Source organism: Monopterus albus, unplaced genomic scaffold (assembly GCF_001952655.1).
Source record: "Monopterus albus unplaced genomic scaffold, M_albus_1.0 scaffold324.1, whole genome shotgun sequence".
Taxonomy (NCBI): Eukaryota; Metazoa; Chordata; class Actinopteri; order Synbranchiformes; family Synbranchidae; genus Monopterus; species Monopterus albus.
Genome location: NW_018128204.1, coordinates 324,593 through 343,066, shown reverse-complemented (window position 1 = coordinate 343,066; position 18,474 = coordinate 324,593).

The window sequence follows — 18,474 nt, the reverse complement described above, 5'->3', positions numbered from 1 at the left end:
GCTTTTCAGCCTATTGTTTTGTTTTTCTGGCTCGCAGCTTTAAGGCATTTGACTCACTGTTACCATCCACATCATCATCCATTGTAGCAGGCAGCTGTTTTCAGAAGCTCGTAAGCGTTTGCTTTTGCTCAGGACTTGGCAGCAGACAGACAAACTTGGCATTTAGCTGTTGAACATAGTTGTGAATTTAGTAGCTAAAGAGATTTTGTGAAGACCACAAACAGAGCTAAAAGTATGATCAACTGCTTGCTAATAAGCCTGCCATATTTAAAAAGTAATCAGTGACTTAGCATTGCATTCCTGTAACACTGTTGAACTCGTGCTGGACAACAAAAAAAATTTCTCAAAATTGTGGCACGACCAGAGATGCTGTCTTTTCTTATTGGGTGCACTGTGTCTGTGTGTGTGCATGGCTTTTGCCATCATTGCAGCATGTTTTACTCTGCCCCCTTTAATATGTTAATATTAAAATGCCTGTGACTGCAAAGTACAGTGTGGCTCTGCTTCAAGGTGACAATATAAAACACTAAAGCACACACTAGTGATGAACCAGGCTCTTAAATGCCATGCTTTAGCATGTTTGCTTTATAAAATTGGATATCTGGTTTGTGTGCGTGCCCTCTTGTGCAGTAGCTGGCTTGCCCTCCTCTCTGTTATGTTTATATCTATGCTCTAAATACAGATAATTGTTGTTTACACACTGTTGGATGTAACTAGTATAACCCACGCTCCTCTCAGTCTCTCTCACCCAAAAACATGAATGCTAATTGAATTTAATATAGAGTATACACTGAGAGCAGCTCACCTTTGTTCCCAGCTTGTCCACTAGAGGGAGCTGGAGGCCAGAATCCACTCAGGTTTTTTTTTTTTTATCCCCCTGTTGAAATGGGATAAACATGGAGAGGACTGATGTCTGCAAGATAGTTAACTTTGGCTACAATGATTTTCACCTAGAATTTTTATTAAGCCAGTACAGGTCAATTAGAAGATAGGTCTTGTGAATATTTTCCCTATAATGGTGATTACTTGTGGCAGAAACGTTTGAGGAGCTGCTAAAGCTGCATATGGCAGGTCTGTCAGTGTCAAAAAAAAGAAAACTACAGTAGTTTCAAAGTGTGATGAGTGGTCGATATGACATACTATGTAAATGCAATGCCCTGGTTTGATTGCAGGAGGACACTGTTATGTCTTATCATCAATTTATCTTTTCTTTTCTCTGTCTGGACAATAGTCCCTGTCTGTCCATTTACAGGGCAAGCTAATAGTAGAGAGAGAGAGACAGACAGTAAGCAGTGTGAGAGAGAGGTCTGAGCTGTCTTGGAGCCAGTGTTACAGGGTTACAGCCTGATAGCCTACAGAGAGTCAGAATGTAATGACAGGCCATTACATACTGCTGATAGCACGGACAAGTGCTAATAGGGAGCAGGAGAAAGGACAGGGAGGGGAGTGATTGAAGGATAAGAGGAAGAAAAAAGGTCGGGACTGGGTGAATGTGTACATGCCCAGGTTTTTAAACAGGAAGACGCCCTCTGACACAGGACAGAGGAAGGGATTTTGTCTCTTAGTTGATGAGCCAAGAAACTTTTTGTCTCTTTGACCATAGACAAATGTCCAGTCATAGTTGGTTAGGCTTTGGATTTTTCTCCATGTTGAAGAAGTGTGCACTGAACTGTAACTATGAGGCTATGTATTTGACAGATTAGGTTTTTAGGCCTTTACAAAATCATCAACACAAGAGAAAAAGTGTAATGAATGGACTGTGTTTATCTGCTCTGTCAGCTTGAATTGTTTGTCCAGGTAACTCCCTTCTGCTGAACTGTTAACTGACCATTACATGTCTAGAAACATACATTATTTAGTGGGATTGCTTGTTGTGTTTATTATGGTGACATTGGGCGCTCTGTTCTGCTTACAGTCCTGCAACCACAGCTCGATGTGTTATATAATATAGGGAACAAACAAATAAGTGAAGCATGAAACAGTGTTACTTTAAAATGAAATGATTATCCTACATTTTGCTTTATAAAGGGGGCTGTGGCTCAGGAGGTAGAGCGGGTCCACGAGTCGAAGTGTCCTTGACTGTATACTATAAATAAAATCCTCATCTCACATTGCAATGCTTGACTTGATTTTTGTAATATTTTGCCCAAATATTGACAAATTGTAAATTTTTAACGGTACAAAAATTCCAAAACACATTTGTGCAACATTTTCCAGTAAATTTTCTGATTCCTTTGATGATTTATGTATTGATAAATTGGATATCTATGAAAATGAACAGCTTGAAAACAAAATCTTCCAGTTCTGGAAGTTTTGCTTTTTTCTGACATTGTACACATGATCAAAGATGTCAAGAAATGAATTCATATCCAAAATAATCATAAGTAGCAGCTCTAGAAATAGTTTACTTTCTCTTCCCTCCTTCCTCCTGACTTTCAGTTTCTCCTCATTTTCCATCTTTTTCTTTTTCCACACCAAACTGTTAAGGGAAAATTTCCTGACTTTCAGTTTCTCCTCATTTTCTTTGTTTTTCTTTTTCCACACCAAACTGCTAAGGGAAAATCTTAAGACATGACCATATAGTGTTATTTTAGACTATTTGTAAAGAACTTTCTAAGATATATATGCGTACACATTACAATAACACATCAAATAGTCTATGCAGAGAATATATGGGCATTACATAAGGCCTTCAGTGCTTTCCCTCCACTTCACCCTCGTTCTCCCCTCACTTCTTTGTCTTTCCCCCTGAGGAAAGCAAAACCTTTTCACTAGTGTCTTATCAGTGAAAGTTCATCCTCCCAGGAGATGAGCAGAGTGAATGAGCTGAAGGCTAAAGGATGAGAGTGGAATGGTGACAGACAAGAGAAGCTGTGTCATTCGTCCCCATCAGCCTGTCTGGTTCAACAATGGGATGGTTTTTTTGGTGTTTTTTTTTTTTTTGGTGTGTGTGTGTGTTTGTGTGTTCATTTACACTCCACACATTCCTCCTTACTAACCAGACCCCTGGTCCTGGCGGCCAGAGAGGCCCACCTCGCTGCCTGGTGGGTCCCAGGAGAGGTGCTCTGACCGGGGCAAGGGGAGAGGGAGACATTGTGGGGAGGTCTGGGTCAGCCTGGAGCTTCCCACTCAGCAGAAAGAATAGGGGAGGAAGGTGAAGAGGACAGTGCATTAAAGGAGAAGAGAAATAGAAAGTAAAAGAGGAGTGAGACTAAGGACATGCGGAAGCAAAGGTTTAATTTCATAGGCAGAACTTCTTATTTTAAGTTTTACATGAAAAGGATCATTTGCAAAGTTCTTAACTGTGGAAACATAACAGGCTAACAGCAATCTTTGCTTTGCAGTGTTGTTTTCAGTATAGGTCCTGTCCAAATGAACTAAATGAACTCGCCTTGTTAATGGCTCATATATCTCCTGTACCTATTCTGTTTTTACTAAAAAAAAAGAAAAAAGAAATTAATATATATCTTTGCTGCCTCTGTAAACATAAGAAACGGCGATTCCTGGGTGGGAATTTTTCCTGTGACAGGCGCACAAGTCTCAGAAGTGGCAGTGGAAATCCCTGAGAATCAATTTCAGTATGGTATATTATAAAGTGAGTAACTCCCTTCCCTAGTAATCATCCTGCCAAAAGAGGCATCAGAAGAAACTATGTATTTTATTGTCTAATTTGGAGGATCCACTGTACATATGTACTTCTTGCTCCTGAAAATGGCATGTGATAATTAATTAGGCCTGAAGCATTGTATAGAGGACTCTATAAACCACAATGAATTAAAACATCAAGACAGCAAATGAAAGGAAAAGAGCTGAAATGACGAAACTAAATGAAGTGAGCGAAGCCAAGCCAAAGCCAGAAAACAGTTTGGAAAATGAACAGCAAAGTAAATGAAACATGGAAACTGGGGAAAACTGAAGAAAAAAAATTCACACTTCTTCAGATCCCATGTGTATTAGAGTATTTTGCTGCTTCTTCTGTTGGGCCTCTCCATGTTGCATCAGTCAGTGCGACCTTCCACTGAACCCTGTCTGTTTCCCATACATGTAGAAGTACCTGAGGGACAACCCTGTGTGTGTGTGTGTGTGTGGATGCAATGCCAAAAGAGCTTGACTGACCTCATCTAGTGAAACTGTGAATGAATAGATGGGCGGAAACAGAGTAGAAGAAGAGTGGATGATGGGCATCAGGGGTCTGAGAAACTCATCTTTGACACGCACACACACAGTCTCCAGCCTCAATTGAACATCAACAGATAAACCTGTTCTTTCCCTTATCTGGAAAAAAGTGGGACAAAAAGAAGAAGGGATTCTCTTACAGTGAGGAGACAGTTTTTATCTCCTAAGCACCCCTTTTTAAGCCCCCCTTTCGCTCTCTCTCCTATGTCTCCTCCTATCTTTGTCAATCTCACTCTTTCTCCCAGCGCCGTTCTTGGCCTCTCTGGTTACTGTTAAAAGGGCAAAAGAAAGGGCAGAGAGAAAAGGAGGGAAGGGAACTATGAAGGAGGACAAAGACACCACTTAAAATAGCGAAAATGAGGCTCTGTGTACAAGCGTGTTTAACTTCCCTCTTGCTTCTTTTTGCCATCCCATTACCCTCGTCTGTCTCTCACAGCACTCATCTTCAGTCCATCATCCTCCTTTCAGTGCTCCTCTTGTTGTCTCATGTCTTTCAGCTCATTGATTTCTTCCTGAAGTCTTCATGGATTATTCTCTCAAACAAGTCAAGTAGCAACGGAGCGTCTTATTTACTTATCATCTACTGTGACATGTTGCAAGTTTAGATTTTGGTGAATACGCTTTAACTCATCCCGTCTCCAAGGCCAACCGACATGGATCAGTCTGCTCACTGCGGTGAAAAGGTTGTAGGGCCATTTGTTTGGGTTTGCAGACAATTGGATAAGGTCTGAACAAGGTCTAACAGATTTCTTTCTTAATGGAGATCTCATGGCAGTCATTCTTATCCAAATTGCTTTTGTAATTGGCTTAACCCATGGCAGGAGTATACTTTCACCGGTGAGATTTAAAGGATAAGGCCGGTCATTCTATGTTAGCACTATCTTCAGCATTCCCCATAACATAAAGCCAATGATGACTTGTCTCTACTCATGATTAATATCCGTCAGGATCAGCTTATGTGTCTGTGCCACAGACCTCCACTGTTGTTCAAGAACAATTTAAAACACATCAGGGAAACACAGCGCTGCAATGGGTGACATGTTCCCTCATTACAAAACACAAGACTCTAATATTTATTAAGAATCCTTTGCATGGGCCCTTGACTCTTGCTTACTTCAGATGCTATAAAAAGTTGTAGCTGTTTGGAGTCTTTGGGGCAACATAAAAAAAACAGGGTCTGGTGTTTCATTATGAGAAAACATGTCAGCCAGTGCAGTGGTGTGTTTCCCTGATGTGTTTTTAATCATTTTTGAACAACAGTGACAGTCTATGTCGCAGACGAATAAGCGGATCCAGGCATGATAGACATTAAGCGGGAGTCAAGGCAATTCATTGTGGGTTTTAGTCTCTGTATGGGGAGTGTTTTAAATACTGTCATTATAGAAAATGACCGGCCTTATTCTTTAACTGCACATAAGGTTGCAGATATTTCACCCACATACCCTTTGGTCATCATCTGAAAACAATTTGTTTTATTGGGAGTTACTTTTCATATACTCAGATGAGATCCGAGTCTTCTCAGCTCTCGCGAAAAAGCAAATACACCAACATTTAACATTTTGATGCAGCCTTATAGCAGCGAATTTGTGTGTATGCAAGTGGTCCCCTACCATGTACAGTAAAGGCAGCTCCTAGAGCCCACTAATGATCCCCTCAAGACTTAATGGTGCCAGTTAGCATGAACACATGTCTGAGGTCACACACGTACACACACACTTAACGCCCTCAGGGGCCCCGGAACACCAAATCCTGCTAATACACATTCCAGCATACTGCATTCGAAACAGGTCAGCGGTCACAGCCACTGGAACCTTGAACAGAGTTTTAGTACCACGTACCTTTTTAAAAAATTTTCTTAATCTCTCTTTTTCCAAATATTTCCACCTTTCATTTCTTTTATTTTCCCCTACCATTTTGTCTTCATGTCCACACACACACATACCTGTAAGGACTTATTTAATAGCAGTGTGTGTTGTCAGTAGTGTGCCCAGCCCAGTGTTTTACAGTTCTGTTCCCATGACTTTATCGTTACGAATCAGACCTTCAGGCCAAATCCAGTGGCTGCTGTGCTGCTGTGCGATGCCATGGAAAATCACTCTGAGCTTAAAAAATAAGAAGCTGGGGGCAGCAGGCAACTCAGGACGAGATGAAAGGCTTATATTTGTGTTTTTAAGTTAGGTTTTCCTTCCCCCCTCTCCTTTCCTCATGCTGCTTTCTGTGCACTGCTTACATATACTGTGGTTAGGTAGCCTTTAGCAACTAGAATCTACAAAACATTTCACTTTCACCAGGAGAAAGAAAGGTTGGGGTTTGTAGCATTTTCTAAAAGTTGTACTTTTACACTCAAAAAATAGGGACAAAAGATACAAAAAAACATCCTCCATGGTGTTCAAAAAGTGAGGCTTAAGGAAGACTTTTAAATAAGCAATTCTATTTGTGCATCAGTCACAGAGCTTTACAATCAAACCCTTGGAACTTGGATCAAGAGTTGCAGGTCTATCACTAGCCCCATGAGCGCACTGTTAAGAGATCTTTAAAAAAATATTAGGATCATTTCAGCCCACCTCTTCAATGCTGTGATCTCTTTTTCATAGATAAGATGTAAACTCTTACAGTCTGTGATGGAAAGGTGCACTAAAATATGTTTTCTTAATTGGTTCATTATCATTGGGGAATTTAGTTTCCTGTCAAAGTAAATCTTGCTTTTGAAAGTGGACATAAAAATGTACCGTCTTCCACCCACACCAGCTGAATTTTGATGATCCATGACCCCCGTTTACTGTTACCCTGGAAAACAACTGAGGGTTTAAAGACAGTGGGGCTTTTTTGTCTTTACCATTTTTTTCTGCTTTTCATTTTTTAAATGAAATACTTATTTATTTTTATCAAAGCAAAAACACATTTAGTCTTGTCCTTGGGAGTCGTCCCAGTAAAGATCCTGTTTCTTACCAGTTAAATTTGGAGCACTAAAATCAAAATGTGTGTCTTTGATGGGATTTTTCTAGCACCAAAACAAGGGTACATGCTTCATAATTATTCAGGTGCTGCTGTATCTTCAGACAGCAGGCAGATGTGATGCATTCAGTCTCATAAATCTGCTCTAATTATGCTTCCCAATATGCTTGACTGCACGTTGTTGAGGCTCTCGTTTTCTGCTGCTCTTATCACAGTTTGTCATGTGACACCTTGTCCCAACTAGTCACACAGAAAGAAGCAGCAGCAGGGAAGCTTGAGTCTTGTCACTGATTTCTATAAAGATGTACTCCGTATTCCCCACCCGGGTGGTGACAGAACCCCCCTCATACCAACCAACCGATCTCCATTTAATTAGAACCCTGTCACCGTAAATCAATAAATAAAATGACATTTTTCAGCTCTTCTTAAATGCACATGCTGTTTTCTATTAGAATGGGCAGTGATTTCTTGTTTTCCAAAGTAATTTTAAAGCTGCACAAATTAATATTTTTATAACCACTGGAATATGTTGAATGTGAAAGTAATATGAAGCTGATGATAGTAGAACATTTAGCAGACATTTCCCTAAGGAGCTGGACTTGTAGTTTTTATCAGGTGGTCAGAAACACATGCCTGCTAATGTTCGCCACTGGTAATGTCAGTATTTACAGCTTGTTCCACTGCCCCCAAGTGCCTAAGTTGATGCCACTATAAATTTTGAAATGGAAATCACTTTGTCTTTCCAGCCACAAATCAACAGTGTCTACATATGCTGTAATCTGTTTAGCTGCAATCCTGTGCACACACAGGACCACAAACGGAGCATTCAGTCCAACTCACAATCATGTACTTAAGTAGAAAAACGTTGAGGCCTATAAGACACTTTAGTCATGGTTGTGCAAACCATGCATGAACTGATATAGTGGCGGTATGATCTAACCTGAATCATATTTGTTTGGTCTGAGGAATGCCTGAAATGTATCCAGTATAGACTAGGTATCCTCTTGGTAGTGACAAATAAATGGTCACATAAAAACATTGAAAATCTGAGCTGCTGTTTGATGGATGGAATCTGAACATTTCAGACAGTCTATAAATGTGGGTTTTAAATCTGTTCTGAGAGGATTGGATTCCTGATGTTTTCTGTGCAGACTTCATAAACATAGTCCTTCTCATATTTTGTGGGGGGGTTGTTGGAACGGCCTGTCTGAACATTGCGTAAATGTCCTTGAGCACAAAATTGAAATCCAGAATGACTGTGAATCCTACATCCTCCACAAACATTCCCTTCTATGGTTTAGAATACGTACCTGCACGCTGCATTCAGGGCTCCAAATGAGAAACTCAAATGAGGGTTGGTGAGAGACCTGAACAGAGAGCCAGAGGGTGTGCCCTTGTGTTTATGAGTGGTGTTGTACACTTGGCCTTCCTCATGGGGACTATGCAAATCATCAAATCTTGGATCATCGACTTGGTTTCAGGTTAGTTTAGGCTTAGGAAGGTAGTGGTTAGGGTAAGTCTTCAAAATATGAACAAGACATTTAACAGAAAAATGAACTTGGTGAAAAACTACATAACACAGATACCTCTGTGTTACTTCTGTGTATATTTGTGTACCGTATATTGATATATCTGTGATAACCAAATGTTTCTAATCAAATTTGCAGATTTATCAGCTGGGCTCCAGTTTAACCTGTTATTGTCACTCATAATGCATGTTAATGTGTAAGCAGCATTTTAATTATGTAGATGGATGAGGTGGAACTACAGTATTTTGTAAGGTATTATATCTTGTACTATATTTCCTAGATAAATATGGTAAAGTAAAAAGTGTTTATAGTAAAATATTTTGCAGAAAGAAAGAGCAGAAATATGAAAGATCATTAAATGGAAAAACTCAAGTACGTACAAGAAACTCATTTTTGTACATGAGTAAATGTACTTAATTACTTTCTACCACTGTGTAAAACAGAAATGCATTTCTACTTTTCACACTCCAGCTTCTCTCATCTCAACCATTATCGCTTTAGTATCTTTGAGTTTTTGCTTTTAGACTTTAAAATCTCTCTCTCAGCCTGTCTGTGTGTCTCTCAATCGTCTGTTAAAAGGGAATCAGCAGCTGGAAAGAGCCACGGGGAAAAGAGAGATAGGAATATTAAAGAAGAGTCTCTGGAAAGGTCGACGACAGACTGGCCTGGAGTATGAAAGCAAAGATGAAATGGTAGTGATAAAGAGTCAGAGAAAGAAAAAGAGAATGAGGAGGGAGTGGATGAGAGGAGGGGGAGTGTTAAAAGTGGTGAAAGTGAGCAGAAATGGGAGCAAAAGGAAGGAGGACAAAGAAAAAGTATGAAAGGTTAGCGAAAGGGCAAAACCCTTTTGAACATGAGGCTTTTTGAAGAGAGCGGCAGTGAATTCCATCAGCCAGTAATTCACTCGGATGTGAATTTAAATGCATTTCTGAGGCCAGTTCATTGGCCAAGAAATATGTCACTTTGGACAAGTCCAGAGCTTTATATAATGGGAAGAACACTGAGTGTGTGTTTATGTGCTGGCATTACACTGTCCAGATCATCCACTGTATAAACGATGGACAGGCACAGCTCCCAGGAGTGAAGCCACTGTGGCTCAGTGGCCCCCTGGTGGCTGGTTGCAGCATAGGTCATAAATCCCACCTCCTCCATGTTAGTGGATGGGACATGAGCCACACTGAAAACTAAGAGTACAAATCAAAATTTTCCCAGAGGTCACTTCTGTGGGTTTTTTGGTAGATATTATCATGCTGATGTGTACAAGTGGTAGTTTTTGGGTAAGTTTGTTTTTATTAGGATATTTGATGATATAAAAAGGGGTCTATGTTGAATTATTCGACAGCTTTGATTGGCGGGTCGATGTTGTCTCACCATGCCTGGTCACTACTGCATGGAATTTAAATTTAGCCTTCCTTGAATAGGGACCAGAGGCTGGTCGATTCCATGTAAATCACTGAATTTTAGAGTAGTTTGGTTTGCTTTAAGGTTGGGGTATGTGCTTATTTTGGAGGACCTGTGGGTAAACTTTGGCTGCACAGCATGACTGGTTGCAGGGATTAAGACATTTATGTTTACCAAAAATATAGCTGCACTTGTTTAAATGTACATCCAAAAGTATTTGTGCATACAATGTGTGGACAGCAGCCCAAGTTAAGTTTTTATGGATAATTACATTTACAAAATACTTTTGTGCAAGAATATGGAATGCTTTATTTTGACCAGCGTCATTCTTCCCATGAAGTTATTCAAGTGGAATATTAAGGGAAACTGAGGTTCAGCCAGATCTAAAGTTTTAAGGCTTAAGGTTGTTGAAGTATTTTCTTCTGACAACTAACCAAAGTTCCTTACAAGAAGTCCAAAAATGTCCTCTGTGAGCATCTGGCAGCAGCCTGGCGTTAACAATTGTTAGCAATGCTAGTCCAAGCCAACAGGGAACTAAACCAGTTCTCTCTAAATTACATGCAAGCTGTTCCACTCAGCTCCGTAAGATTTTAAGAATAAGAATAAATAACAGCAATTTGGACAGATTTGTGTTTGATTTTAACAGCAAGAGTATGTGCCCCAGAGATTTTCAGATTTTGAGAGAGCTGCTGCCAGGTTTTCAGAGACTCACACAAAGATGAACAGGAAAAAGTTAAGTAAGTTAGAGAAAGCTGTCCCGAGCTCTGCTTTTTAAACTAAATGGGGGAAAAGAGCATGAGAACCTCTTGCCGGAGGAACAGAGAAGTTACATTTCAAATTTTTATCTTCACGGTGATCACATTTAATCTGACGAACACAAAGAAAAGATGCACATAAGTGGACTTCACTTCCAAGCTGGAATTTCTGGAGTTTCCATGGCTAAAACATCTTGAGATCAAACTGATCAGGCATATTACAACACAGAGTACATGTTCACTGAAACTCAATGTTGTAGTGCTTTCATCAACATGGACATGTAATCATTTTCATGGCTTAACCTATACCCATCGCTGTTTATTTGTATTTCCCCTCAAGCTCTTTGTGTGTTGATGGCTGAATATTTTTAGTGAGTTATTTTGTAGATATTCCTATACTACGTTTTGACTCAGTATCTTTTGTAGATGTGGCAAAAGAGGTGATAATGTATAGTAATATGAATATTATCAATGTCTGAAAGATTTTATTTTATTTTTGTTTGTTTATATAGCACTTTACAACACCCAAGGGTGCTCAAAGTGCTTCACAACAAAACATAAAAATAAAAGCAGAACCTGTTAAGAACATAAACTAACAAAAAGGAAAAGTTAAAATTACACAAATTTGAAACCAAAGTCTATAAGCAACTATAAAACTCCTGTACAATAAAAAAAGATGTTTAAAACAAGTGCTAATGTGTCCTGAAAAGTTTTAGTTTGACTGTTTCAGCACCAGCAGGCCCCCTTTGTTCCTCTTCATCTGACTTTAAAGGGGCAGTCCACTGTCAGGTCAGTTCATGCTGGTTTTACAATAGAAGACACAGAAAAGACTTTTAGAAGACTAAAGTTTGACACCCTCTCACATCCAAAGACAATGCGTCACACAGAGTTTTAGTCGTATTGTAGATTATGATTTTGCAAAGACAGGATCTTGCAAGGTCACGGTTTGCAAAACTGCAAGTAGATGTCTCTTGATATTGCTTCCCATCATGCTTCTCGTGGGATGTTATAAGAAGAAAGAATTGGAAAGTGGAGTAGACCCAGAAACAGCATTTGGCTACAGCCAAAAATTAAAAGAGAAGACAGTGAAGAATGTGGACATGACCCCGTTTGTCTGAAAGGGGACAGTGCGGTCTATCCATCTTTTGTCTTTATTCACTCTGTCACCGGACAAATTGCCTGAATCATCAAACTGACGCTCTTGCTATGAAGGGAAATTCTAAAGTTTAAATATCTAACTGAAATTTGTATTAGTATTTTTATTTAGTTATTTTTAATAAGATAAGCAAATATTATAATTGAAAACTTGAATTTGTTGTAAATCGACTCATTTAAATGTCAAAAATGTTGAGGGATTTACTAAAGCGGCAAAGCAGATACAGACGGAAGCTGGAACACCTAGTCTGAAGAAAGTATACTTCAATTTCCCAGCATGTCCTTCCTCAAAACTTCCTGTCTGGCTTCAAATGAACAGTATCAAGTCCTAAACCACCTACTCGGAGCACAAGAAACACCTGGATCATGTTCTGAACTTGTTTAGCTTCAGTTAACCACGCAGGCACTTGGTTGGACCAAACATCTCTAGTGACAGATTGCTTGTTTAGTGTCCCACAAGCAGCCAAATAAACACTGTGGCAGAGACAAATAAACTGCTGTCTGTTCTTCTTCTTCTTTGGTTAAAGAGACAAAAGGGAAGCACTGAGGGCATCTGGTTGTTGTGCCTCGTTTGTTTGACCCAACTTAAAATCTCTGCTCTGGTTTTGTACTTTTTCTTTCAATGGGTTTTGACGTTTGGAACTTGCCCCCTATACTGTCAGATAAAATAATGTAGTGCTACAGGATCTGCAGATACATTGCACGTGTTTGATGTAAAACCATAGATGAAGAAGAGCATGGATTGGGCCACGTATTTGTGTCTGAACCCAACCCGTGCCCAAGAGTGTGGTGTCCAAACTCAACATGGATTTGACAAGTTTACATATAATTTGCCTGGACCTGTCCACTGCAGCTGTTTGTATCATTAAATGAAACATACATTTGGGCGCTCTAGCCGTCTAGCCTAAAGTTTGACCTACGTTTCAAAACACAGCCCAGACCTGAATATAATTTTTACATTTCTGTCGGAATCCGGCCCGAACCCTAGGGTACCGACGGGTCCCATTGGGCCTGGTTTGGGCATCCACACTCTAGATGAAGAGACATTACATTTGTTTGTTACAGACAGCTATGAAATGTATGGAATGTGTATCTTGGGAAAAAAACAATGACAAAATGATGCAAACTTTTCTGAACTTAGTACTCCACCACAAGTTCAGCATTATACTCCTATAACACTGTCTGACTCATGATGGACAGTTATAAAATAGGATAGGATAAACACAGAGGTAGCAGAACCAGAGATATCACCTTTATTATTCCACACATTACAAATGTCAAGTGGCCTCTCAGCTGTAGAGGAAGAAAATAAGATGTCAGGGATTGCCCTTGATCTCTGTGGGTATGTGTCTGGTTTGAAAGATGATCTACACTGCCATATTTTTGGTTGTACAAACACATTAGCTGAGTCACATCATCAGCCATGTGTTTGTGTGTATGTGTGTGATTCATTCAGGGGACAATATAATTACAGTCTATTTTCTGGGTCTGTTCTATTCAGATGGGAGTTAACAGTCCACAAGAAGAGCAACTGAAAGCACTAATTTCCATCCAGAAGCTTCTGTGTGTGTGTGTTTTATGAACTAAGCAGGAACTAAAAATTGGTTCAATTAGCTGTAACATTAGGATACTTGCAGCAAACATCTTTCTCTCTGCAGAAGGTGTAAGAGTGTCTTTAAGTGTTTATATTTTAAGTGTCATACCGAGGTTTCTTTCCTGTGGTAAGAGTGTCTTTAAGTGTTTATATTTTTTAAGCGTCATACCGAGGTTTCTTTCCTGTGCCTCCAGTTTCATCTTTTCTTGAAGTTTCATCTTCTCTGCCCTTCCTCCTCTAATCAACCTTAACTTTCGTTTCTTTCTTTAGAAGAAATCACGATATTTAGGTAAAACCCTTTAAACTCGAGATGAACCCCCAGAATTTAGGGATAAAGGGATGATAATGGCCCAAGTTAGGAATAACCCCCTTTCTGTAGAAGTCTTAAAGTGAAGATTAAATCCTCAAATCTGGAACGATCAGTACATACATGAGTATGAAAATGAATATTTGAATTAATGCCACCAAAATCAGGATGAGTCCTTGAAAATCTGGAATAACCCAAAGATATATAGCCTAAGAATGATGGCACAAAAACTCCTTCAAAGTCAGAAACAAATGCAAAAATCTAGAATAACCACCCACCCATAACTAATCAGCTGTAACCCAGAGTAATTATTAAAACATTTTATTAACCACCTATGATCCCAGAAAGTCACAGATAACCCATAAAGGTTTATAATAACCCAAGAAAGCCTTGAATAATTCTGGAAAGTGTGGAATTGGATGTTGAAAAGCATCAACAACGTAACGTAAGGAAACCCTGCCGGAAATTTCATATAACTCCTTGGATATCTAGAAAAACATCAAAACCATCAATACATTTGAGTAACCCCTCAAAAAGAAGGTCCAGAATCACCCCAGAAAGTCTACAACATAGAGTGAATAACATGAAAATAACACCAAAAACATAATGAATAATCCCTGGGGAGTCTGCAGTAATCTCCTAAATGTCTCAGATAACCGTAAAATGTTTGGAATTAACCCCAAAGTCTGGAATAACCCTGTTAAACTCATGACCTACCATGAAAAATCAGAAACACACACTCTCCACAATTTGAAATGGCCCAGAAATATAGCAAAACATGTCTTGAATAAAATGTAGCATAAGCCTGAAATAACCCCAGACAGTCTGGAATCACCCAGTGAAAGAGGAGTAACCCCTAAAATGCTTTATCCCACCTTAATGAAATCCCTATTGCCTTGACGACACCTTATTTTGCTAATTTCTTCCTTGTCCATGCACCTTAATTTTCTATCCTTCATTGATAGTTTTCCTTTATACCAGTTTAATTTCTTTTCCTCTTGTACTCTCTACATCCTGTTTTCGCCACCGCTTTCATCCGCAGATCACTGCAATTTCAGTGGAAACAGACTTGTTACCAATTACAGATAGTGTCATAAGAATTTTCCACCTTACACAAAAACACACATACTGACGCACAGTGAAGTGGAGCGACCAGTTGCACCGGTAGTACCAATAAAACAGACTCTCTCACAAAGTCATCACTGTCAGAGTGACTTTACCGTCAATTACATCATGCCATGTGAGGTGGGGGCGTGTGATTCTTCCGCGTGAAATTCCCTCACCAACCAAACACACCCAGAATGTCACAACCAGATTTTACCACCACCACAAAGTGTGTTAAACAGATGCACACTGGAAGCACTGACTAGCTTGGACGCATGGAGCATCCTTGTCTCTCTATGGGGAAAACACCACACATATACACTGGAAATATTTTTCCCCGCTTTCAACACGAGTATTGGGAAAGAGACAGACATCTGCCTGGCAGATTTCTATTGTTTCTTTTCTGAACTCGTCTTTCTTCCTTCCCCTTGTTCTCTCCTCTGTTCATCTGAAGAACATCAAGCCCTGGTTCACGGAAATGTCAGATCCCAGTATGAGGAAACAAAACTATTAAAATGAGCTAAAAACACAGTAATTACCATATAACTGTAGGTGAACATCATGATTCTGACTCTACACAAAATGTTGTCCTTTATAAATGTAAAGAAAATGGTTAAATGACTTCACATTTGGTTCCCATCATTCCCATAAAACCCAGCTGCTGCCGTCAATCATGAATGAAAAAGTGAATGGTGACTTTGTGTGTGTTTGTTCCAGATATGTTGTTTACAGTATGCTTGTTTTTACTCCATATTGCTAAGTGTTTACATTACTTTTAGGTGCTCTGGTGGTCAAATGTGTTCATTTGTTTACATGTCAGTGTGTTTCCATAATGTTGCATTGTGTTTAAATGATCATCAAGTTGTGCTGCAGCTTATTGCCTGGTGTGATTGTGCATATGCTGCGATGCATCAGGTGTTTGGATTCATGTTGCATTGCAGTTATATTGTATTGTGTTTACATTGTGTTGATCAGCCAGTCAGTGGGTTACTGAGAAGTGTGGATAAGGTTTTAATGAACTGTTCTGTTGTTTGTTAGCAGCGATAAATGGATGTCTCGGTATTACTGGCATTGTTGTTCACCTGGTTAAGGTGTTTCCTGTGGTTTGAATTCCATCCTCCGTACTCTTAACTGCCATTTAAAAAGCAAAAATCCTCCTAAAAACCCACCACCCAGGGCTGAGCAGTGTCCAGAGAGACAAACATCCTGCAAACAGCCGGTAACTATAACTTACTAACCTCATGTCTGGCTCTTGTTTGTGGTCCAATTGTGTGGTTTGTTTCAGCTCAACTTTTATTTGTATATGTGCACATAGCAAGAAAAACCAAAGTTCATGCATATTGATGAATACAATCCAGCTGCTGTGTTTCCCTTCAAAATAAAAGCACCCCGTCAATTACTTGGCGATGACAACAGGATGCAGTGTAGAGTGGTTTGAAAGTAATGGAAGTCATTAACATTTTCCCACCTGTTTGTATGGTATCAGAGGAAAGGTGTTTTCAACAAAATACATGTTTTGGTGTTTGACTTTTTCTTTATGTATGTTTTTATGCAACTTTCTTTCTGTGCCACTTACGGAGAAACTTCATATATTCTTTGCTTTATTGTTACTTTTCTCATCTAGTGTAATTTTCAAATTAACTAATGATTAGCAACTGCTCATCAGCACTGAAAGAACCTTACTGGCCAATCACCTGAACCCTAATAACTCCTCGATAACCCCCGCACACCTTCAGTCCGTACTGAACAATGTCCATTTCCAGGCAGCAACTGAGATCCAGTTGTCTTCTGTCAGCTTTCATTACAGCTAAGCACACAAACATACAAATATCAAACAGTCACATACAACAATGACAACCCAAAAGTCATGTTCAGTTCTAAGTATGTACAGGCTCGCCAGCCTAGGCACAAACTCAGCCTCTCTGGGGGACAAATCAGAGCCTCTGGCTTGAACTAGAGAGAATTCTAGCCCTGTTGTCTTGTTACACTAATGTTTAATTGGTAGAGCTGGAGTGCACATACTGTCTGCACACACACATTTTTAATGATTTACTGGTAAGACTTGGTGTTAGTGCAGAAATATTTGACAGCAATTAAACACATGTTTTATGTAAAAGAATGGCCCGCAGTGGCCTGTGTGTTACCACTGAATATCTTCTTTGTTCTTATGTTGCGGAAACATTGTGGCAGCACTTAAGACATTATCCTCATTAGGTTTTCACAGTGCGTCTCCCAGGAGCAGGCTGGACACATACAATTATCTGATAATTAGTCTTTTTCCTCTCTCACTCCAAGCGAGTTAGGATGAAAAGAGGAAACAGCGATGAGGGTTTGGAAAAAAGAGCAATAATTGCTTACATTTTTTTCACACTGTGGTTTGAAAATCTTGTTTCTGGACCATTTTAACAAGATTTGGAGACCTAACGGAACAAGCCATTTATATAAGTTAAATCTCATTCTTCCTAGGCTGTAAGAAATCCAGAGTACTTTGCAGTTTTTTGTCATTTGCAGTTGTATATTGGTACAGGTTTGTCACTTGTTTATTCTGTAAAAACTTGGGATGTTTGCAGTGTGTGTGTGTGTGTGTGTGTGTGTGTGTGTGTGCAGACCTTACTGATGTTCTTGTACCCTCTCCCACCTTTTATGGAGTATCACCATCTCTCCAGGCATTTCCTTGTATGCTATGCTGCATTAGACACACCCCAGGCCCAAAAGGACAAAGCTGTGGTCTTCACAGATTTTTTTTTTTATATCACTGGTCATTTAACTAGAGTTAAAGATCGCTTTTGTTCCAGTGGTCACAGATGTCCTCACTGTTGTTGCATTGCGGTTGAACTTTGGGGCCCATATTTTCAGTGTGGTGTGTCTAACCGGTCTGTTTTTGGTGACTGGTTTATTACAGTGTCCAATCCTTAACTGAATGTTTGCATTAAATGGGACATAGAGTAGGTGAAAAGGACAATAGAAGAGTGCCAAAAATACATTTATCTAAAATTGGATGTGCATTCTTACTTTGTCCTGAATTCTGACCCAAATAAATAAATAACTGTTCTCTTCTGTTGTACCATCTTCTCTACTCACAACTCCACACATACAGTATTTAATAAAATTTGAAAAAAACAAAACAAAAATTAAGAAAACATGGAGAGCGCAGCAAGAAACAGAAAGAGAGTGCGTCTCTTTTCCAGTTTAACGTTGCTCAGACTCAGAAATAAGCCCGTGGCACATTTTACTTTCCCAGAGTGAATCTCTACATGAGATGAAGCTGAGAAACAAGGAGAAAAGAAAGAAAGGTGGAGATAAATGGGGGCTGTTTGAGTGGGAACAGGGCCAATTAGTGAACTTGAACTCAGGAGGTCACAGAGGGGAGTGTTCCTGACCTCTGAGAAAGGTCACAACCTCGCAGTTTACTCAGCCTGCAAGGACACACACAGGCCCGAATTCGCATGCCCACACACACACATAGGTCCACTCGTGCCACAGAGTAAAGGTCAAAGT